This window comes from Anabrus simplex, chromosome 5 (genome assembly GCF_040414725.1).
Source record: "Anabrus simplex isolate iqAnaSimp1 chromosome 5, ASM4041472v1, whole genome shotgun sequence".
NCBI classification, from domain to species: domain Eukaryota; kingdom Metazoa; phylum Arthropoda; class Insecta; order Orthoptera; family Tettigoniidae; genus Anabrus; species Anabrus simplex.
Genome location: NC_090269.1, coordinates 137,339,165 through 137,363,471, shown reverse-complemented (window position 1 = coordinate 137,363,471; position 24,307 = coordinate 137,339,165). Strand labels below are relative to the sequence as shown.

Sequence of the window (24,307 nt, the reverse complement as noted above, 5' to 3'; positions counted from 1 at the left end):
CTATACTGCAAGCCATCTGTTATTGCCAAGAGATGTTGGACATCTTCAGTCATTTATTTTTTTAAACTCTGCACACATTTCAAGTTTGTTTGTAAACATGGCAGGTCCTGGCAGAGTTGTTGGTGATACAGAAGTAGCTAATTTACTTGTTAATAATGGTGGTGGAAGTAATTCAGAATGTGAGAGTACTACAGGGATGAATCTGCTATAACTTCCGGTGAAGACAGTGACTCAGATGACATAATTCCTGATGATACGCCAAGAAATGTGAACGCATGGGTTGACTTCTACACTAGGTCATAGTAATGACTTGGAGCTGTCAGGAATAATCAGGTTAGCATATGTTTATAATATTATGTATTATATTATTGCTACTGTGCATTTTTTGACAATTTTTTGTCTGACCATTTGGAAATTATAGCAAAATTCATATGATACCGCATTCAGCACTGGGAGTGGGCTAGAAATAAAGCACACTGTGGGTGCAGCCCAGAGTTTTACAATGTTGCACTTGAGGGGTTAAATAATTAAAGTTTGCAAAACAGTCAGTCTCTGAAGATTAACAGAAAGCAAGATACTGACAATTCCTAGTACAAGAGAACCAAAATTTCAAGGTCAGAGAAATTGCAAACATTTCCAGCATGAGTCAAAACAAAATTTCAAGGTTAAAGAAAAGCTATAGAGGCAAAAGTGATAAGAAAGGTGATGCCATGTACAATAGCGATTCTCAACCAAGCTATCATGGCACCTACTGGCTGGAAGTGTCACAATCTACATTCATATGGAAAAATTATGAATTTTCTTTACAAGGCTACAAGAGGAAGCAACTCTCAGGAAATATGAGGCAGTGAATATTGCTTTGAGGTGCAAAACAATTTATCAGGTACTAGCACATTCTGCCAGAAATCTTTTGGTATGTCGTATCTCAGGGAGGTACAAGCACAACCTAGGAGAAATATAATAATGTTATAGGTTTTATGTCCCACTAACTACACAGTTCAAAAAAAAAAAAAATTAGGAGAACATGTTTTGTAATGTCTGGTATGTGAACATTCATTTGGTAGATGGGGTTCCAATGGTCGTACAGCATACCTTGAGACCTTAGCTACTCAGGGTATGTCAAATCGAAGTTATACTCCATCTGTAGACGTAGCCATATATTAAACTGTCAGGTGACCCCTCAAAACAAAGTGAATAGCGAAGCGTCCGTATGTCATTGTGAGGTACACAGACTACTGTGGTCATTTGAGCACGTTGTACGTAAACCAGCACATCCCATGAGACATTTAACAAGGTTCAAGTTGCAAGGGCCGTCACTCTGATCCAGGAAGGATGGACTTTTTGGCATGTAGCTATGGATTTCAATGTCTCTCCGTCAGTTATTCAACGCTAGTGGAATCACTATAGTGAGACAGGCCAGTTCACGAAGGTTGGACAAGGTCGTGGATGCATGACAATCCCACAGGATGACATATCTGACCATCCGTGAGATGCAGTGTCATTCAGCAACTGCCAGGGAACTGCAACAAGACCTCAGGAGGGTCACTGGAGTCACGGTGTCTTACCAGACAGTAAGGAAGAGGTTAAGAGAAGTGTCCTTATGACCCAGACATCCTGTTCGAGTGCCCCGTTTAACGCAGCAACATCGCGCAACTCGCCTCCTGTTTGCCCGTACCGAAGTCAACTGGCAACTTCACCAATGGAGACCTGTGTTGCTCACAGACGAGTCCAGATTTCCTCTGACACAGTGTGAAGGACGTCAACATGTATGGAGACACTGTGGTGAGCAGTACATGCCAAATGTTGTCCAGGAAGGTGACCGATTTGGACAAGGTGTTATGAAGTTGTGGGGCGGCATCAGTATTGACGGCTGTACGAATCTTACAATAGTATTTAAATATTTTATTATTAAGGTCCACCTTTTCAATACAAACGTTCAGGGACTAGTTTTGACCTAACTGAACGTAAGTGTAATGTAAAACATTGTACAGTTTGTATTGAAAAGGTGGACCTTAATAATAAAATATTTGAATACTATTGTAATCACAGTTCAATACGGATCTATCACAATTAAATTTATATCTTTTAATCGTACAAATCTTGTCATCGTCTGTGGTAATCTTACCAGTGCAGGGTACATCGAGCAGATTCTGCTACAGCATGTGTTAGTTGCTGCATATGGTGTTGGTCCTGAATTCGTACTCATGCACGACAATGCCAGGGCTCATGTAGCATGCATCACCAGAACTGTCTTGCAAGAACTGGACATTCAAGAGATGGAATGGTCAGTACTGAGTCCCGACCTTAATCCCATCGAGCATGTGTGGGATAAGCTTGACAGAAGTGTTCGTGGGCATCCCATTCCACCACAAACTCTCCAAGACCTCTAACAGGCTCTCATTGAAGAATGGGACCTGATACAACATGAGCTCCGTCGACTTACATGGAGCATGCCACGTAGGTGCCAAGGTGTGATAAATGCTCGTGGAGGACATACACCATACTGAAGCACTCCAATTGTGATTTTTTAAAAACACCCTGGAGGACTGCTATCACTTTGTTTTTGCCCCTTTTGGACAGATCCGTTTGTGTTCTGAAAATGAACTAATACATCGATGTTCTTTTGTATACTTCAACGGTAAAGAATATACCTGGGAGTGAGGTATTGTTCTGTGGAGCTTGGCATACGTTCAAAAAAAGTTCCCCTAAGTTTTTTGAACTGTGTACTTTTAAATTTAAAAAACACCAAGGTAACAGTTTTGTCCCACAAAAGTTCTTTCATGTGCTGATAAATCTACCAAATTAAGGCTGATATATTCAAGCATCTTTTAATAGCACCTGACAGAACGAGGATAGAACCAATAATAATAATAATAATAATAATAATAATAATAATAATAATAATAATAATAATAATAATGTTATTTGTTTTACGTCCCACTAACTACTCTTTTTTAAGGTTTTCGGAGACGCCGAGGTGCCGGAATTTAGTTCCGCAGGAGTTCTTTTACGTGCCAGTAAATCTACCGACACGGGGCTGACGTTTTATTTTTTTTTGCTAGGGGCTTTACGTCGCACCGACACAGATAGGTCTTATGGCGACGATGGGATAGGAAAGGCCTAGGAGTTGGAAGGAAGCGGCCGTGGCCTTAATTAAGGTACAGCCCCAGCATTTGCCTGGTGTGAAAATGGGAAACCACGGAAAACCATCTTCAGGGCTGCCGATAGTGGGATTCGAACCTACTATCTCCCGGATGCAAGCTCACAGCCGCGCGCCTCTACGCGCACGGCTAACTCGCCCGGTGCTGCTATTTCAAAGATGCTTGTCAGCTGGAGTATTGTTTGAAATGAAGTATGAAACACACAACTGAGAGTGCTTCATTTAGTGGTGGTGGTGGTGGTGGTGGTGGTGGTGGTGGTGGTTGTTTTAAGGGGCCTTAGCCCATTATGAAAATGTGTAGAGCAAAAGTCATTTGCAGGTGATAGGTTGGATAGTGAAACAAAGGCAACAGGCAACTTGTCTCAGTCTGCAAATGATCTTGTGACTGACAGAGACATTGCACTGTCGAAACTTCTCGTCAATACCACGCAGCCGAGATTCGTAAATGGAGCTTGTCATCCACAACTTCGGTTGTTGCTTTCGTACATGTCTGGTAATTAATTCACACACGAGAAACAGGGAGGCTCCACTGATTTTCCTATCACTAGAAGTTTTAGTTTTTCTGTTCCCGTCATATTAGCTCCCAGCATCACTTTAATCATTTTTTTTTTTAACTTGTTAACAGTTCCTCACAAACAACAAATGCCATATTACACAGTTAATGTTGCACAAAATTTGAGTCACAGAGTATTCTTTGCTTCAAGGAAGGAAATGTTTGCTTTGAGAAATCGAGAAATTCGTGCAATCAAATTTTGAGCAATAGAGAAATAAATACATGTGAAGAATAGGACAAACTGACGGGAAATTGAAGTTACTTCGAGTAACTGAAAATTCAAGTAATGGAGGTTCGAGATATCGAGGTTTGACTGTAAATACTAGGGTCATTCCCTAAGATGTCACATCCAAATAACAATCATATGAATAATTGATATTCTGTTTCCATATTCTTAAGTGGTATTTAGGAGCTTGTAAAACAAATTGCTACAGTTTTCTGTGAGATTATTTAGAGATGTATCCTACAAATATATTATGATCTATCTTTTAAGTTTGAAATTTTGAAGACTGGCAAACTGAAGACAGGAAAGGGAGGTTTATGTTATGGAAGGAAACAACAGTTTTTGTAACAAACTAACGTAACCAAAGCATGTTTGTTAGAATGGTTCCATTTAAATAAATGAAGTTTGTACCAAAATCCCCATTATCAACAACCCCACAGATAAAAGTAGCCAACTGATTCACAAGCCTCACAATACTATCTAAGCATATTTTTAAAAAATATTGACATCTCCGTCATGATTAAAAATTAATTGGGTGTAATGTCTTACATGAATAATCTTACAATTAGTTGGTTTAACTTGAAATGGGACTGAGGAAAAATCCATCCCAACCACCTCAATGAGAAGCTTCTCATAGATCGCAAAATGCTAAGCTAAAACAAGCATCGTCATCATTACTAAAGAGGTGGGAGATTCAGAAAGGGTTACTGTAACTTAGCTTTGTTACTTAATAAAGGATTACCAAAGAAATGAAGTTCCATCATATATGCAAAAAATTATCGAACCTATTTATAAATAGACAACATAGGAATGACTCGAAATGAGGCAGCAAATGAAAATGACCTAATGACACAGTACATGTGTTATGAAGATGTCAGAAGATACAGTCAATTTGTGAGGAATATACGAAAACATATGCCTCTCAAACTGATACGATAAACACATTTGGGAAATATGAACAGGAATTGTTAGATTTGTTCACAAAGGTGAAGTTGGCCTATCAACAACAACAACAACAACAACAACAACAACAACAACAACAACAACAACAACAACAACAACAACAACAACAACAACAACAACAACAACAACAACAACAACAACAACAACAACAACAACAACAACAACAACAACAACAACAACAACAACAACAACAACAGAAGGATGTGTGTGATACTGCAGGCTTGCAGTTTACATAGAATGGAATATCAGAAGTAAATATGTTAGAAATAGTACCGATGACTGTCCCAGTCTAACTGGTGTTCTGAAGAGTGTTATAACATGGAGAAGAAACCTAATCATACAGATAGAATGACTCATTATTAGGGCTCAGAAGTTGAGGAAAAATACTTGTTTTCTCATGTATCCGAAGATGAGGCCCAACATAATATATGTTTATTGTGGGTCCTTGGGCCAGAAAAGGGTGGATTTTGCCTTAGCCTTTTTTTGGAGTTATGGCTTATTGGTCCATTTTAGCCTTTTTAGATCTTACTAAATAATAATAATAATAATAATAATAATAATAATAATAGTGTTATTGGCTTTACGTCACACTAAGTACTTTTTACGGTTTTCAGAGACGCCGGGGTGCCAGAATTTTGTCCCGCAGGAGTTCTTTTACGTGCCAGTAAATCTGCTGACACCAGACCGACGTATTTGAGCACCTTCACATACCATCAGACTGAGCCTGCATTGAACCTGCCAGCGCCGTACAGAAGCACTGAATATACATAGCATGTGACGAAGTTGTGATGTGTCTCCAAGCTGAGGCTTCTGTCACACAATAGATTCCTCATTTTCAGAGAGCTAGTACAAGCCATTTCTACTTGTATACGGATCTCTAAATTCGGGTCTAAGTCCTCAGTAATCCAGTTGACAAGGTACTTCTGCACTTGTTCCACTGGTACCTCATAAATGGTCATAAGAATGTGCGTGTTACAAGTTTTGCAAATGGCCATCACCTTGATCTTGTTGGTTTTAATTTTGAGACCAAGTTTATCCCCTTTGCTATGATTCTGTCTACCAGACGCTGAAGACCTTCAGTCCTGTCAGCCAAGATGGCAGTGTCATCTGCGTACCTCAGATTGATTAGCCTACAGTTAACTTTTACTCTATCTTCCACTTCTTGAAGAGCAGCTTGGAAGATTAAACAGCAGGTAGATAATTACAACCTGGTTCTGTACACACAAATAACATAAATAAGACAAAAATATAAAGATGCATTGATTCAAGCAATGTAGAAGATAATTTGACAGTATTTGTCAATCAATGGCCTCAGATTGAGACCAGAAAAAAACTCCAGGGCTGAGTTTCTCATCAACAGTATGTCAATAATTTATTTTTTAAATTTTTTTCATTCACCATTATATCAGGTTTAACATGTGCCAGAGAATTTAACAACAATAGGTGGTAGTGGAGGATTACCAATGTGTTGCTATGTTATTTCAGTTATTAAGTGTGCTATGAAAAAACAAAAGGTCGAGAAGTTCTGATGTATACAAACTATTTCTGGGGGGAAAAAATAAAGAACTTTTAGAATTCCAACTCTCCCACAACTGAACTGCTAGAGTAAAATGTCAGAAAAAGTCAGATTTGGGGGGGATGGGATCACCATATCCATCTCATACTCAAGAAGCATTTCTCATCTCTATCCATAACCTTCAAAACTCAGGTGAGGTAGAATCATATGATCTTGCTGCCTGTAAAATGGTCCAAAGACCTTCAAACAAACATTTACACAACTAACAGGTATACCTCTAGGAGAAAATGTGTCTAGCTTGAGCACTTATGAGTTTATTCACAATGTTCAACAATATATCAATGTAATGGCAGCATACTTGCAGCATTCAATGACTTTAGAGGTGTTTACCATATGGTTCGGAAAGCAAGTTCACAGTCCAACTTAAGATACAAGGAGTTTTGGGATTCATGTACAACTGGTTTACTAGATTTCTGGATCAGATATCAATGAAAACTCAATGGGGAATTAGGCACTTACGTTTTAAAAAATTGTCTTGCTTAATGAGTTGTTTCTAGTACAACACATTTAAATACTCAAAAGAAGTGGGTATGTTTGTTGTTGATTTATACAACATTATACAACAATGGGTTAGAATATAGGATTCTGCATAAATGTGTGTGAAGCCCATCATCGAATATGAACAAAGTCATCAAGGCCTATCTCAATTAGAGAAGATGGCTCCTTATTATGCTTGGGCAGCTAGGACTACACAATCCACCAGTGGTCCCTCACTCATTAGGGAAGAGAATTTCACTGGGACTATGTGTAATTCTTACCAAATTTTACAGAATTTCAGAGCTCAGGCAGTTTTAAGCAAGCCTCCAACCTATGGGAGTAACGGAGTCGTACTTCGATTTGACAGGCGAGATACTTCTTGGAAACAACTTGGCAAATGATAATTGAACTCGATGGGATGCCATTAATAAATAGGGCTTATGGAAGAAAGAAAAAGTAGAACTGGCTGAGTAAGCAAAGAAGATGCATCTAAATGTGTTAGTACTTAATTATATTCGTGAGGCAAGATAATGAGGAGGAGATAGGAGATTATAAAGTGTTCTCAACAGGTGTTAAAAACGGGAGGGCAGAGTGTAGGGTAGGACTGTTCATCAGGAATACTATTGTACGTAAAACAATTTCAGGGAACTGCCTACCTGCCTTACATTCACAATACCACAGACCGAATTGCCAAGGTCCTCGGTACCGTCATGTCATGATGTTTTGTTCCAAGATGTTCGAGCTCTTACCCACACTAAATACTGCAGGTCTAGGATTATACGGGAAAGTGTAGAAATGGAAACAGTATCTTCAATACGGATCCATAATGATATTTATCACTTGCAAACTGTGGAAATACGTAAAAATCCCAACAATTTCAACAGGGACACTGGCTATCAATTAAGTAATACGTGGTTGCCAGCCGTTAAGGATTTACGTAGGTAGTTAGTTTTCTTCCCTGTCCTGTCTATTGTTATTTTGTTTTGGTGTTTTCCAAATTCGTATGCTTGTCATCACCAATAAGTTCATTCCACTCTATGTGATATATGTTAATGTGATACTTTCATAACGTCTGTACACCAGTCATTAACCACCCCCCTCCTCTCTCACACAGTCTTACATCATTATCATCCTCTGGTTTTCTCCACATACTTTCTTTCTATTCTTTAGCTCTGCTCTATTCTACCCTGATGACTTATTGCATTTTATTTTATTAGTTTCTATTTATTTCTTCCACCACATTTTTGTCTGATGTCCTCTCTGTTACTTCTCACACACACACAGTGTGACAGAACATCTTAAGTGGAGCTTAATGTTGTCGTCAGCTCCCACTTGGAGTGCTGTGCCAGCATACAGTGAACCACCTAGTAACAAATGAGCAATGGTAAGGCATTCCTAAATTCAAACCCTCATTATTGTAGAAGACTTCCTTGCGAACAGTCAAGATGTTCTTCTGAAGACCCGGAGCACAGTCTCTGCGAAACAAAGAGTTTCACCTTGTTTTCTTGACACAACATAAGCCCAAAAGCCCATATCATGTCTACAAGTACGAGCCATGAAAGCATCAATGTTAAGTATGACGATTGTTCAAAAATTTTTTAACAACTATTTTGATGCCCAATTTAATCATGCCTTTTATGTAATTATAAATTATGTAGCTCGATGAAAACTAAAATTTCTACCATTAGTTCCCTTTCAAGTCCTCCTCTTCTTGGTATTGTGAAACAATTTTCCGACTGACTTACGACAATTTTGCCACGCACTATATGTCTTTTTGTTTTTGGTCTATGAGGCTTTAAATACCATTACCATTTTCGACAGACCAGTTCAGATATCCTGGAGACTCTTGACAGACCGACAGTACCGCCAATTTAAATACTAATCAGTGCTGTTCAATATCATCTGGAGTGGTGGTGGTGGTGGTGGTGGTTACTGTTTTAAGAGTACAACTAGGTAACCATCTTCTATTAACACCAAATCAGAGAGAAAAAAATTGAAGGGGTCCGACACTTCGAAACAAAGTATCGCCAAAAAAAAAACACGAGGGCCAAAAAAGGCGTGAAAATGAAAGACTACCTAGGCCTCGATACCTAATATCATCGGGGTCGGAGAAGAACAAGAGTTGACCAAGCGAGGTCGGGTAGGATAGATGAAAGTGAACAGCCTGGCACAAGTAAGTGGAAGCAATGCCAGGACTCAGCTAAAGGCACCGCGATCGCCAATCTATGCTCCCAAGTTAAGAGCCCCTGAGGCTCCTTTTAGTCGCCTCTTACGATAGGCAGGGGATACCATGGATGTTATTCTACTGCCCCCAACCATAGGGAAATATAAACAGACAATATGATGGCAGCTAAACAAATTGTAAGCCAAGCTTTCTTACAAGCTGTGAAGTTCTTAGGTAAAGAAGCTCATTCATAAAATGAAATGAACAGTATGTACTTGAGTTCCTGCTTAGTATCTCATACAGCAGATATGGACACATGTTACAATATTTTACATATTTTTGCACCTCCCAGGAAAACATGAAATACTATTCGACTCCGTACTACCTTTCACCATGCACAACAAAACTGCCATCAAACGGGGTGATTTTGAATGGTTTTGAGGTTATTTTCATCTTAACTCACGAAGGGAATCTTGAATTGTATTATCATCCAGATAATGAGGTATATAACCAATTAATACAATACCGTATGTTGTATGTATGTTGGGTATTCAGCCCGGAGACTGGTTTGATCCTCTGCAGCTCCACCAACAGCTGTTATAAATAGCCTAGGCATCACTGAAGAGGCGTACTAGGGAAATGAGTGAGGTAGTTTCCCGTTGCTTTCCTCACCAAGCCAGCCGTTGCTATTACATATCAGTCTGCCAAGCCCACTGAAATGCATGCACCCAAGACACTCCTTTTTGTTTCCTCAGGAACACATATGTTGACGTATATTTTTCGTTCTTAATACAATACCAAAAGAACGAAAAATATACGTCAACACGTGTTCCTCAGGAAACAAAAAAGAGTGTCTGAATTCACCCCTTGTCATTACATAAGACCCAAAGTCAAGGCGCTTACAGTTCCATTCACAACAACGTTCTTGACCAGTCTATATATAACAATCTGTTTTAAATCTCCACTAGTGTTTGACAACACATTTCAACATTAGTTACGTCAAGAACATGAAAATGAAATATGTGGGTCAAATAAGCCCCAATAGCAATATCCTCTTTGCTCAAGACTTATAATAGAGAAAGAAGATCCATTTTAGTTTTGAAGATATTTTTAAGTTAAATAGAATAGGACTGACAACATTAACTGTGTAAAAAAAACACCATTAATTTAAATTTATATTTCCATTCACAACAACCTTGACCAGCCTACAATTAACAATCAGTTCTAAATCTCCACTTGTGGTTGACAACACATTCTGACATTAGTTAGGGTACGTCAAGAACATGAAATGCTATAGATGGGTCAAATGAACCCCAGTATGCAATATTCTCTACACCCAAGACTTATGATAGAGGAAGAAGATCCATTTTACTTTTGGACATATTTTAAAGTTAGATAGAATAGGTCCGACAAGTTTTTTTATTTGTGTTAAAACACCATTAATTTATGTTACCCACAGTTATGTTTTGTTCACATTTTAAAATTATTATCCTCGCATGTTAGACTTAAGAGATTATTAATGTTTGTACACTGACTGACAGAGCAAATGCAACACCAAGAAGGAGTGGTCAGAACTTTATGCCAATTGCAGGGTAGAGTGATGTCACTGAGGTATGCTCATGATGTGAAATGCGCCGCTGTGCTGCGCACGTAGCGAACGATAAATGGGACACGGCGCTGGCGAATGGCCCACTTCGTACCGTGATTTCTCAGCTGACAGTCATTGTAGAACGTGTTGTCGTGTGCCATAGGACACGTGTATAGCTAAGAATGCCAGGCCGCCGTCAACGGAGGCATTTCCAGCAGACAGACGACTTTACGAGGGGTATGGTGATCGGGCTGAGAAGGGCAGGTTGGTCGCTTCGTCAAATCGCAGCCGATACCCATAGGGATGTGTCCACGGTGCAGCGCCTGTGGCGAAGATGGTTGGCGCAGGGACATGTGGCACGTGCGAGGGGTCCAGGCGCAGCCCGAGTGACGTCAGCACGCGAGGATCGGCGCATCCGCCGCCAAGCAGTGGCAGCCCCGCACGCCACGTCAACCGCCATTCTTCAGCATGTGCAAGACACCCTGGCTGTTCCAATATCGACCAGAACAATTTCCCGTCGATTGGTTGAAGGAGGCCTGCACTCCCGGCGTCCGCTCAGAAGACTACCATTGACTCCACAGCATAGACGTGCACGCCTGGCATGGTGCCGGGCTAGAGCGACTTGGATGAGGGAATGGCGGAACGTCGTGTTCTCCGATGAGTCACGCTTCTGTTCTGTCAGTGATAGTCACCGCAGACGAGTGTGGCGTCGGCGTGGAGAAAGGTCAAATCCGGCAGTAACTGTGGAGCGCCCTACCGCTAGACAACGCGGCATCATGGTTTGGGGCGCTATTGCGTATGATTCCACGTCACCTCTAGTGCGTATTCAAGGCACGTTAAATGCCCACCGCTACGTGCAGCATGTGCTGCGGCCGGTGGCACTCCCGTACCTTCAGGGGCTGCCCAATGCTCTGTTTCAGCAGGATAATGCCCGCCCACACACTGCTCGCATCTCCCAACAGGCTCTACGAGGTGTACAGATGCTTCCGTGGCCAGCGTACTCTCCGGATCTCTCACCAATCGAACACGTGTGGGATTTCATTGGACGCCGTTTGCAAACTCTGCCCCAGCCTCGTACGGACGACCAACTGTGGCAAATGGTTGACAGAGATTGGAGAACCATCCCTCAGGACACCATCCGCACTCTTATTGACTCTGTACCTCGACGTGTTTCTGCATGCATCGCCGCTCGCGGTGGTCCCACATCCTACTGAGTCGATGCCGTGCGCATTGTGTAACCTGCATATCGGTTTGAAATGAACATCAATTATTCGTCCGTGCCGTCTGTTTTTTCCCCAACTTTCATCCCTTTCGAACCACTCCTTCTTGGTGTTGCATTTGCTCTGTCAGTCAGTGTATATTATACTATATATGGTTAAAAAGGTCCCAAACCTTGACCTAAAGGTTGTCTACAGGCTGAAGATGCCCAAATAATGGGTGAAACATGTACCTGACCTGATAGTCTACATAAATTCATGTAGATTCAAATCACATTAAACGTGGAAAGTATTGAATAGCTGGTTTTATTAAATTATCCTTGAGATTCTATGCCTAGCGTCATCTTCAATACGGAACAATAAGAGTTGTTACTTGTAATTCACCCCATACATCGGGGTGATTTCGGATGCACATGCTTTTAAAACCGCTGTCCAAATTTTCAAAGCGTATTAGGTGATTTCAAACACAAATAGTACTACTTTTTAATCTACGTTCTTTCGGCTTTCATATAATATTTTAAGTGTTCTGAGGGTGTCAAAAATATGATTAGCTAGTTAAAATAATTGTAATGATAAATTTAATGTGTTATTGATCAATCTATTTTCTAACAAGGTAAATGCAAAATTTTCCCATCCAAATTGAAATATTAATAGGTACAAACTGCACAGAAATCCTACTGAAAGATATTAATAATTTTCCTTACAAACAATACAAATTGTAACACAAAAAGTGGTCGATATAATGGCCTATAAATCTAAAATAAATTTTCTCTGAAAATGAACATTCCTCTCTTCTCAAGCGGGACTGGAAGAATGTTTGAAATTTGTTCTTTAGCTATTGTATCCTCATCAGGGATGTTAGGGAACACGAACCCTTTTCTGTTGTTTTTATGTGGATGCAAAAATTTCACATCCACATCTCTTGTACATTTGTGGCCATACCACCATACTGCCTCATATGTTCTTTGTTCCTCAACTTGTATTTATAATCTGCAACTAGGAAAGCCTCTTCTTGCAACACCAGAACGTCATTACCTTCACTGTGTGTTTCATCGCATTCACTTTCACTGCTCCTGCCAGCACTATCACTTGCACTGCTTTCATCTCAGCGGAAGTCACGACTCAAAATAGACCTCCCATGAAGAACATTTAATTTGCGGCGACGGGAAGTAGCAAGTTTTGTTGGAGGGTAACGAGCTTCCTTGAGCATTTCCTCGAAACTGGAAGTGCATGCTTCTGCGCTGCATTGCCGAATCTCTTTATTATCTGCTAGCTTGTTGAAGACATGAGCTGGATCAAATGGAATTAGGCCTGTAGCTCGAAACCTGCTCTTTATGTTATCAGCAGAATTTGCTGATATCTTACGTAATGTCTGGTTTCAAAAGATATGCAAAAGCGTCCTTAGAAATGGTCCCACGAGTGTACTTCTTCCATTCAGTTAATACGGCTCGCCATGCTGCTTTCATAGGTCTGAAGAAACTTACATTCAGCGGTTGGAGGAGGTGGTTGCTGTTTGACGGTAGGAGAATGAAAGAGATATTGTTCCGCTCACACTCCTGGATGACCTGCAAAGATACATGACTTGCATGACTTGATAGGTTGTCTCCGATCATCACCGTTTGTCCACTTTGCTTCTTTAAATAGGGTAAAGCAATTGTGAAAAACCAGTCTTTGAATATTGGCAGATCAAACCACCCACTCTTATTTCTATTGAAACAGGTACCTTGTGGACCACCCTCTTGCCATGTGCCCCACAAATGCTTAGATTTGTAAAGAGTGTATGGAGGTAGCAGTTTCCCATCTCCACTTGCTGCCATCATTACAGAAACACTAGATTTTGATGAATCCACCACTTTTCCAGCATGCTTACTCACTTATTTTCCAATTATCTGTTGCTTGCCGGGTCATCTGACATGTTGGTTTTATTGGAGTTGATATTGTTGAGGGGGAGGTTTTCCAGCATTGACTATATGCTGGCAAAATACGTTTCAACACCTGCTTTGTTCACTTCCGTGTGAGCTATTTTTATATTTTCGCTAAGGTGAACAGAGAGATCTTCTGAATGACTGTTGAGAAATAACTGAACCCATTCTTCTCCTGGTAGATGTTTGAAAATCTCTTCTCTTTCGGCCAGATTTATCAAGGTAACCTTTCACTAAAATACGTAATGTCCAGTTTAGTGAAAGGAAATCCCCAGTGCGTAGCCCTGGTAACACCCTGCTTCAGCATTTCCTCTTCTTCCTCATTTAGCACTGGTTGTCTTCTCAATTTTTTCGGATGTACTTTCTGCACTTTATTTTACAGGGTGGACCTAGGTATACCATACAAATCAAATGCTTTCCTGTAAGACAACTTGCCACTTTTAACATCATGTATGGTATTGTCTAACAGTTTTGGTTCATAGTTACACCTTGAAGCAGCTCCTTTCTGCCTCTGATAATTTCTAGGCATTGTCCAAAATCATCCATACTGCTTTCAATTTTCAAAAAAATGTGCATAAAACACTACTTTTCACTAAATCACATCAAAATTCCACAGCAAACGTTTATAAACACTTTAGTCAGTTGATCTCATTAAGAACCGTAGTTATAATGCATTCCTTCCGGTTGCAATAATTGCAAGTATCCACTTTATGCCAGTGCACACTGGAAATTTCCAAGGTATGAAGTCGAATCATAATAAAAAGCGCGGAAACATAATAATCTAAACAAATACAAGTGCAAAGGAGTGGTGATCCCTTGCTATGCAACAACCAAAAAAAAAGAGGCAAATCTAGCATACTGTTCGAAACCAGCAATGTCTGAAACCGCTCCGTTTGATGGTACAGGAAAATTTTATGCACAAAATCAGTCAAAAACCAAGTTTTACATTCTACATTCTTGACACCCATATTTTACACTACATCAAGTAAACTCCACTACATTGTTCTCTGCTCATCTCTATATCTCATTCAGATTGCTGTGGTATTTTTGTGTTCTGTAGGAATTAATTTACAGACAGGACTGATTACTAGGAATAACTTGAGGTAGTTGCTAGCTGGATAGCTAGATGAATAGCAAAAACCAGTTTAGATGATCTATCTTGAATGATATGCTGGTTGTAATGATCCTTAACCATTATGAAAATGTCAGAAGCTCTACTGACTTCAAAAGCACTCACTTCTTACAGAATTAGCAATAAGTAGTATCTTAGAAAACTCAGACCAACCATCACTTTATTCACTCTTTCTTGCAATTTAAAATCTACTAAAACCATTGGGTCACTGTTAGGATATATTAAACTGGCGTCATATGAAGAAGAAACCAGTTTTAATGAAGTACTAACCTTTCAAAGATGTCTATGAGCTAATAGTTTACAGATCGAATAATATAAAAAATTTCAACTAATAGTCAGGAATGTATCACAAAAGGAAGAGTTAACAGCTGATTTTCCTTCCAAAGATTACAGTATCTTAGCACAAGATTCATTAAATAAATACTAGTGCATGAAGATGTGGAATTTGTCTTCGTCTTTTGTGTTCTAATCTCTCCTGTCATAAAGTTTATCCTTGTAAACATTCTGGTTCTCATTCCTAGCTTTATAAATAACATTTTCAATCAATTTTGAAGGCATCATGAAGCAGATACTTTACCCCAAAGATCTTGTAATACAGTAATATGTTACTATTACTTCAGAATAGTGGTTAGAGCTAATATTGGTCTTTTGACCACCAGGCTTACTGACATTTAAAGAAAGCCCTAGTTCTGATACAAAGTTCCTTGTACCTACATCTAGGTGTTAGCTGGGGTTATGAACAAGGGAGGAATACTCAGCATAACTGTGTACAATCAGTACAAAAAGTTACATTTATTCTAGAAACTGACAACAGCACAGCAAGTCAGAAAGTGGCTCACACAACAGAGATGGTAGGTACGCTGTACAAGACTGGTGTGCTGCATCCAAATGTCAAGTTTAAGAAGAACATACCATAGTTACTCGTGTATTAGATCCCCCCTGGATTATTAGGACAAAGAAAATGAAAAAATTTAATCTCGCATTCAAGACCCCCCCAACGTAATTTGTCATAGAAGAACAATGATTTTGCTTCGAAGCGGGTGCAAGCCTTACTGCAGCTTTGATGACATCACATAAATTTGTGAATGTATTCGTCCGTACGATCCGCGCAATGAAAACATGCGTCAATGTCATGCGGTACATCTGTGTTCCATAGTTACGAAATGTCGCCTCCGCAGCCTAGGCCTACTGGAGCTCTGATGACACCATACAAATAGATGAACAGTTTTGTGTCCGACCTGCGCAATTAAAGCACGCATCAGTCCTGCTATATGTCTGTTTATTGTAGTTAAGAATGTCCGCTAGCGTAATGGTTAGCACAATTAGCTGCCGTTCTCAGGGGCTTAAGTTTGATTCCTGATACCATACTGCCAGAGATTTAAGAATGGCAGGAAGGTAGATATGCAGGGGAAAAAAGAATTGTACATGCAGTTCCCCTCCATTGGGGGCTGCACCATCTCAGGATGAGGAAACGATTTTCCATTAGTTAAATATTCATGGTTGTTGCTATTAATATAGCAGGCGAGATTAACAAAGTGATCGTTTAATATCTCGTAACTCGGGCCAATATAGGCCCTAGTCTACATAATCTTTGGAAAGAAGTAGGTGTGAAACGTGATAACAATCCAATCATAACGATTGTTTCACTTGCCAATGTACCTAAATAATAATAATAATAATAATAATAATAATAATAATAATAATAATAATAATTACAACAATAATAATAATATTGATTTTACACCCCCACTAAGTACTTTTTACGATTTTCGGAGATGCCAAACAGAACATACTATGTGTTAATAAAAAACATATGGAGACTACGAAGTGCAAAATTAAACCTTATGATAATAAAATGCATTACCGTCACACCTGTAAGATATCCATAAATGCGACAAGCTTCCCTGTTATTTATTCTTATTCTTTCCGTCGTGGAACTTCAACACTATCTGGGCACTTAGTAACATACCTAACCTAAACAATGCGACCTGTCTTCTCAATTACAGCTGTTTAGGTAAATCCTGATGTGATAAATGTAGAGAAAAAACATGAAATATACTTAAAAACAAAGGTCTGGCTTTCAACAGCCGCAGTTATTGAAAGAATGCTAACAGTCACTGTGTATTACATTCGAAAGTACAATTCGTAACAAACGCTAGTTATCAGGCGGTGGGTTGGCATGCTTTTTACAGCACGGCTTTATTCAGAAGGGGTGGCTTCTGCTACACATACACCAACAAGGAATAACAGAGACAATCTCCAGAAACCATTTGCGAATAGATTCTCACTGTTTGGACCCCATAGTCAGGAACAAAGCCATTATTTAAGTTTCAAAAAGACGGGATCTTGAATATTCTCGATTGTCATAAAGATGACGTCATTTGGAATGAAAACACGCTGGTAGCAGGGAAGTTGGCGGCACAAGACAACAATAATTCAAATGAAAGCAGTGATCAGGTTTAGTTTGTGGTAGGCCTACTGCTTAACTAACAGACACAAATGACTACCACCAAGCTTGATAGCTGCAGTCACTTAAGTGCGGCCAGTATTTAGTATTCGGGAGATAGTGGGTTCGAACCCCACTGTCGGCAGCCCTGAAGATGGTTTTCCGTGGTTTCCCATTTTCACACTAGGCAAATGCTGGGGCTCTACCTTAATTAAGGCCATGGATGCTTCCATCCCACTCCTAGCCCTTTCCTATCCTATCGTCGCCATAAGACCTATCCGTGTCAATGCGACATATATAAGCTTACAACAAAAAAATTGCAAACGACTGCCATTACGTTCTTTTTGTATTAATACTGAACAACACGATACAATTATTCCTTTTCTCTACGGGGTCGAGTATGAAGTGAGACAAATCTTCGTAGCAAGTTTTTACGACCGGCCCTTCCTGTGTCAACCTCATCAGAGGAGTTACTGAGATGAAACGAATGATGTGATATGAGTAACTAAAATTGACTATATTTATTTCATATGTAGGTCTAAAAGTCCTGTTCACCATTTATTTTTATTTTTATTTTCTTGCTATTTTGCTTTACGTCACACCGACACAGATAGGTCTTATGGCGACGATCAACATTTATTCTTTTTAAAGTTAGAAATACTGCCTTCCAACAAAAATAGCCAGTAAAACTCAAAAAAGAATAATATTGAATGTTTACATGTACAATTTATGGCTCTTTATAGCCTAGAAGTCATGTGTTCACTGCACAAAATTTGAGGTTATAGCATATTGCCCCCCCCCCCCCCCTAATTTTTCAAAAAAAGGGGAGGGGGGTCTAATACACAAGTAAATACAGTAATCAGGGAAAGGGACTAAATGGACAGAAAAATATATGAGCAAGTATCTTCCACATTTTGATGAACACTGAAACATAGTAGAAGACAGAATTTTGTTTCACATCTCTAAGCAATAGCTATACAGAACACAGAACTCCACTAATCTTTTCCATGTTCTAACTTTGGTGGATATATCACTGTAAATATGCTTTCCTCTTACAATCTGATAAAGGAGAAAGTTGGTACATGCAGCATGGAATATTTCGAAATCATCATTACAACAACAGATTTCTTTACAAAAGTGCTACTGCACAACTTTTAACTTAAAATAAGAGAACGCCAAATACTTATCTACTTATGCAAGTTAGGGAAACATTTTCAAAACTACCACTGCAGATTTCTGCTCTTTTGTTCTCCAACTTGCCTCCCTAGCTTTCAATAACTTCAAATTCTGGGGTCTACTTTTCTCAAGAGCTGGATATTTCCATGTTTGAGATTACCGCATTTTAAACTCTAAATCCTGTTTGTTTGATTACCAGACTTAAATTTTCCGCTTTGCTTTTACTTTAATTTTTGCAAGCCCTTGCCAGAGGTCATATTAGAACAGTGCTCTTACCACTAGGTAGTTTGAGACAGAACGGTGCAAGTAAGACATTCGGAATTTCTTGTGTCTGTGTAAATATGTGTAGGAGTGTTTCTTTATTGTGTATTATGTGTGTTTTAACTCATGTAAATTATTATTGTTCGTGTCAGAAGCACTTCCAATGATTAAAGTTAACTGGTAATAATGCATAATATGTACATGATACAATATAACACTGAATTGACAGACCGTTTAAACTTTTGCCGCCCAGGAGTTAGCAACATCGATTGCATTTGGTGTAGCACTAATCAGATCCTCCACAGTACACGATGCCAGACACCGACTACACTGGAGCAGGTGGGAGGATGTCTGCACCTCGCCACACTCACATAGCGACGACTCCGTACTGAAGCTCATGGTGCCCCTGCTAAGGTAGTTGGAATTAAATTTACATTACTGAACTGAACGCCAGCACTCCAGAAGCATTTGTGAGCTCAAGATGCGATTAAATAAACGGTTCTTCTCAGAACCAATTTTGTCAGTTATATCGGTGAAACCTGTGTAAATATATTTGTATTGATAATTCCACAGGGATCCAGTGATATGAACAAGCTACCTACCTCGTGTTCTAAACTACAGTCCACTTCTTTCCTCGTGCTATCCTTAGCTAAACCTTGTACTTATCCTAACCCAATCAATTCAAACATATTCTATCCCACCTAATTTCATGGTCCTCTGGGCCGGATTTCTGTTAATGTAATATATGTAATATTATGTAATATTAACATGTGTATTTTTGACGGTACCGAAGCGTCATAGCAGCCATATTGGCAAGGAATACTACAGCTCCCAATGGAAGCCATGTTTGTTCCAACTCTGGTCAGTCTGTCCGCCATTTCCACTTTGTACCTAGCCATCTTGGGTCCAGTTTACAGTAACTAGTGATCTCCTGTCAGCACCAGAGAAATACATCAGCCACGCAGACCAACTTCAATGCACTACCCTATGCAGCTACTGCAATTACATACTCAGTTTCCGATTCCTATTATTTCCCGCTATGGATTGCAAAGAAAAACAACTCCTTGTTACGACTAAAGGCATAGCGAAAGCCAGTATCACACGTGTATAGAACCTCCTAGTTAACTTTAAATCAGGATCAAGTATACAGTAAATGCAATTAAAGCAAGGCTAGACAATCTACTCAGAATAAGAGAAAGATATGAACATGTGCAAGATAAATTAGAACTGGAGGATGAAACTGTAGATCATAGTGAAGATCATGATAGTTTTGAATCATTGTACTACGATGTAGTAGATAAAATGAAAATATTGATAGAAGAGAGTGCAGAATCATGGTTGAAACAAAGCAACCTTTCCGGTGCAACCAATGATACTCACTCTTGTTCATTCAAGAGAGAACTAGCACTTCCAACTATTAAATTGCCATCCTTTGGGGGGAAAATTACAGATTTTCGTCATTTTTATTATACGTTTACCAGTTTAGTCATAAACAATGACTCACTTGAAGATATACAAAGGTACCATTATTTGTTATCTTCACTTACAGGTGAAGCACATGACCAAATTAAGAATCTTCCCATGACAACTATAAATTTTAAGATTGCATAGGAAACAGTCTGTCGGAGATAAAATAACCCTAAACTTATTGCAATGTCTCACATTAAGAACCTGTTAAACCTTCCATCTGTAAGTAAAGTGTCATCCACAGAACTACAATCACTTCTAAATCAAGTTTCAAGTAATCTAAATGCAATTGAGGCACTTGATACTCCTTTGCACGAAATTCTTATATCACAGTTGATTCTTAAACGAATTGATGAAGTCAGCAGAAAACAATGGGAGCTGACGTCATCAAAATTGAAATTTGCGAGACTAGACTAATTATGTCAATTTTTAGAACACTAATCAAATCCAAATCAAATCAAATCAAATCAAATCAAATCAGACTTCCAAACCAGCTGTGTCTTCCCACCCACAGCATGCTACTGACATCGAACACACTAATCCAGTAAGACAGGTTTATGTCTCTATTGGCAATAATTGTTTATTTTGTGAAGGTGTTTATCTTCTCTACATATGTTCAGGTTTTTCTACCAGCAGTGTCCAACAACATACGCACTTTGTCAAACAACATAAATTGTGAATGGAAAATTCTAAATTCCCATGGAGGGAATTAGATATTTTTCACCAATAGAGCATGCCAAAAATGTCAAAAACATATCAGATGTAAGGCATTTCAGGCATTTGCTCTATTAACCAGCGTTTTGTCTTAGGTCTGACACTAGACTCATCAGAGTGGGATGCGTCAGACCCTACCTACCCACTGACGCTGGGGTGTATGCAGGTGAACTTATCAGAAGCCCTTATAAGAGGCACAGTCTGATAACTGCATATGGGAGATAAATCTCCATAATGGAATTATTGCCCGCCTAGCAATTCTGAATGGAAAATTCTAAATTCCCATGGAGGGAATTAGATATTTCTCACCAATATAAAGGGTCTGTTTCGCGTATCTTTTCCTGTAGTTGGTCTAGGAGGTTTGCATAGTATTGCGCCGTAATTGTTCGGCCAGTAGGAAGATAATCTATCAGCAGAATGCCTTTTGCATCCCAGAAAACTGAGGCCATGACCTTTCCGGCCGAACGCACTGCCTTTGCTTTCTTTGGTGGTGGTGAATCAGCATGTTTCCACTGCTTTGACTGCTGTTTTGTCTCTGGGGTATAGTAGTGGACCAAAGTTTCATCTGTAGTCACAAACCGGCATACAAAATCTTGTTGGTTGCACTGAAAATGGGCCAGACTTTGTTCGGACATTTCCAATCTGGTGCGTTTATTGTCCAATGTCAGGAGCCGCGGCACCCATCTTGCGGATAATTTTTTCATACCCAATTCTTCGGTTAAAATATAATATACCCATTCAGAAGATATCCCTACAGCTTCAGCAATCTTCCGCACTTTCAGTCGATGATCCTCCCTGACCATTTTATGCACTTTTGCGATAAATTCTGGGGTTGTAACACTTTTTGGCCACCCACTACGCGAATCATCATCCAAGCTCTCCTGACCAAATTTAAACTCGCTGGTCCACTTAGCAACAGTTGAAAATGAAGGAGCAGAGTCCCCAAGTGTGATCTGAAAGTTGGCATGAATTTCCTTTGCTTTCATACCTTTCTTTACAAAGTACTTAATCACTGCTCGAATCTCAGTTTTTCCATTATCACAAATCACTACGCGGGAACAACAACAAAGAGTCGTCACTACCACACTCCTGCAGCTAGAGCACTGATGCGCCACATGTTCACTCACAAAGGATGTGTGATTATTGCGTGCGAACCTCGCTGCTCTAGCACTGACATCTAGCGGTGATTCCGAGAACTTTTCAAACCATCCTCGTAGAGCTATCGGCATGGAAACACTGGTGTTTGTCCGTGGCAGCATGAACACAGAGGAATAAGCTAGATGCCATGTTTCTATCCAGTGTTAAGTCGACAACAATGCCTTCCAGAGTCCCGACCTCAATCCAATACATTATCTTTGGGATGAATTGGACCTCTGGGTGACGTCACAGGAGGAGTGTCCAAAATCCATTGTCCAACTCTTGGACGGTGAATAATCCCAGTGGATGTCCTGCACACATTCGTTGTGAGCTCTGTAAGAGCTGCAAGTGGTTCTATGAGGTTCTAACAGTGTGACAAATACCAAACAAACATTGTAGATAAAGTGTCTAATAACATTTTAGTAGTTAGTGTATTATAATATAGCATACCGGTATAAAAGATTAACAAAAGTGATTACAACTATTCAAAAAATTCAACATGAGATTAATATATATTACATCCTCTGGTATAGAGGAATAATTAAAACTGTTTGCAACCTGTGTTCTATTATCATTTTATTGAAAAGGAAAGGAAGAGAAAAGAGCATTCAAAACAAGAAGAAACAAAAAAAAACAATTTTTGGAAAGCAAAACAAAACGTTAGCACCCTTTGCTAATGTATTTACAAAAGCATTTTGCTGTGTGGGGATTCTTGGATTGAACAGGGAAAGAGAGAGAGAGATTTAAAAGGAAACAAAAAAAACATGGTGAACAAGAACACATTCCTTGGCAAGGTGTTCAAGAAACAGCCAAAATCAAAAGTACATCTAAAATGAGCAATGGCTGGATGACCTATTGAAGAGGCAAACCTCTGAATTTGATGGTAGATAGGGGGTCATTGGGGAAAAAGTCTGCGAACACGCCCTTGTCTCGGAATCCTTCCAGGGGCCATATGGAGAGCCAGAGCCTCCAGGGGAGTCTGGAAATACAGCAGGGCACAAGACTGAAGACAGGGACAAGTGTTCACTAAGAAACTACACAAGCAGATTAAAGTCCAAGGGTTCCCAGTTCTCTTCAACCACTTGGCATCAAATATGCACTCCATTCTTACAGGACAAGTCTTAATAAAAATACTTTTGATACATTACCTTCTACCAACAAAATAAAATGTTCATACAGTCACTCCAGATTACATACTGATTAACAAAGATAGTCCAATTTTTACTACACACCTTTTCAAAGAAATTATGTTTATAAAACTTTCAATGTTCATGACATTAACAACAACAGGAACTCATAAAACATTCAACATTCCATTTTATTAACAGTAACAAAAATAACTTTTATAACATAGTTTATAAACACAGGAAGTCACTATTAGCACTGTTGTATTAATAAGATTTTACTGAGCGATAAAAAATTTTCACAAATATTCTTACAAAGCTATTCATAGCACTCTAAAATAGGTTTTCAATATTTAAATCATCATATTATAAGTTAAAATTACATGAATTTTAGACAAATACCAATCATTTCTTTTAAATTGTTCCTCAGCTGACTCTCACCAAGTCTCTTTATAGCACTTTTTTTAATGTCGTACTAACACATTGAAGGTTTTTGGTGACGCAAGGATGGGAAAGGCCTAGGAATGGGAAGGAAGTAGCAGTGGCCTTAATTAAGATAAGAGCCCCAGCATTTGTTTGGTGTAAAAATGGAAAACCACAGAAAACCATCTACAGGGCTGCCAACTGTCTCCCAATTGCAAGCTCACAGCTAGCCGATCCTAACTGCACGGCCAATTCACTCATTGCACCTACTACCTTCAGTACAAATATTTTTGATGTAGTCTCAGAGAGGAAGTTATCTCAGAGACGATTTTGCCTGATCTCAATTTGGTTTCTGAACCTCCAGAGGCACAACAGATACGATGATCTGTGCTCGACAGCTCCAGGAAAAATGCAGACAGCAACAGCAGCCTCTGTATTTAGTTTTCTATGATCTGGAAACAGCCTTTGATTCAATATCAAGTATTGAGACATACTGGATGCCTGAAAGTTATGAGGAATTGGTTCAAGCTCTTCATGATGGCATGTCTGGACAGGTTCTTCATGGTAACTCAGTATCAGATTCG

General features: G+C 39.4%; 1 protein-coding gene across 4 annotated transcripts in view; it reads right to left on the bottom strand.

Moving 5' to 3' along the window:
* or (AP-3 complex subunit sigma-2 or) overlaps window positions 1–24,307 on the bottom strand; it is a 212,576-nt gene that overhangs the window by 48,026 nt on the left and 140,243 nt on the right. The window lies entirely within an intron of this gene.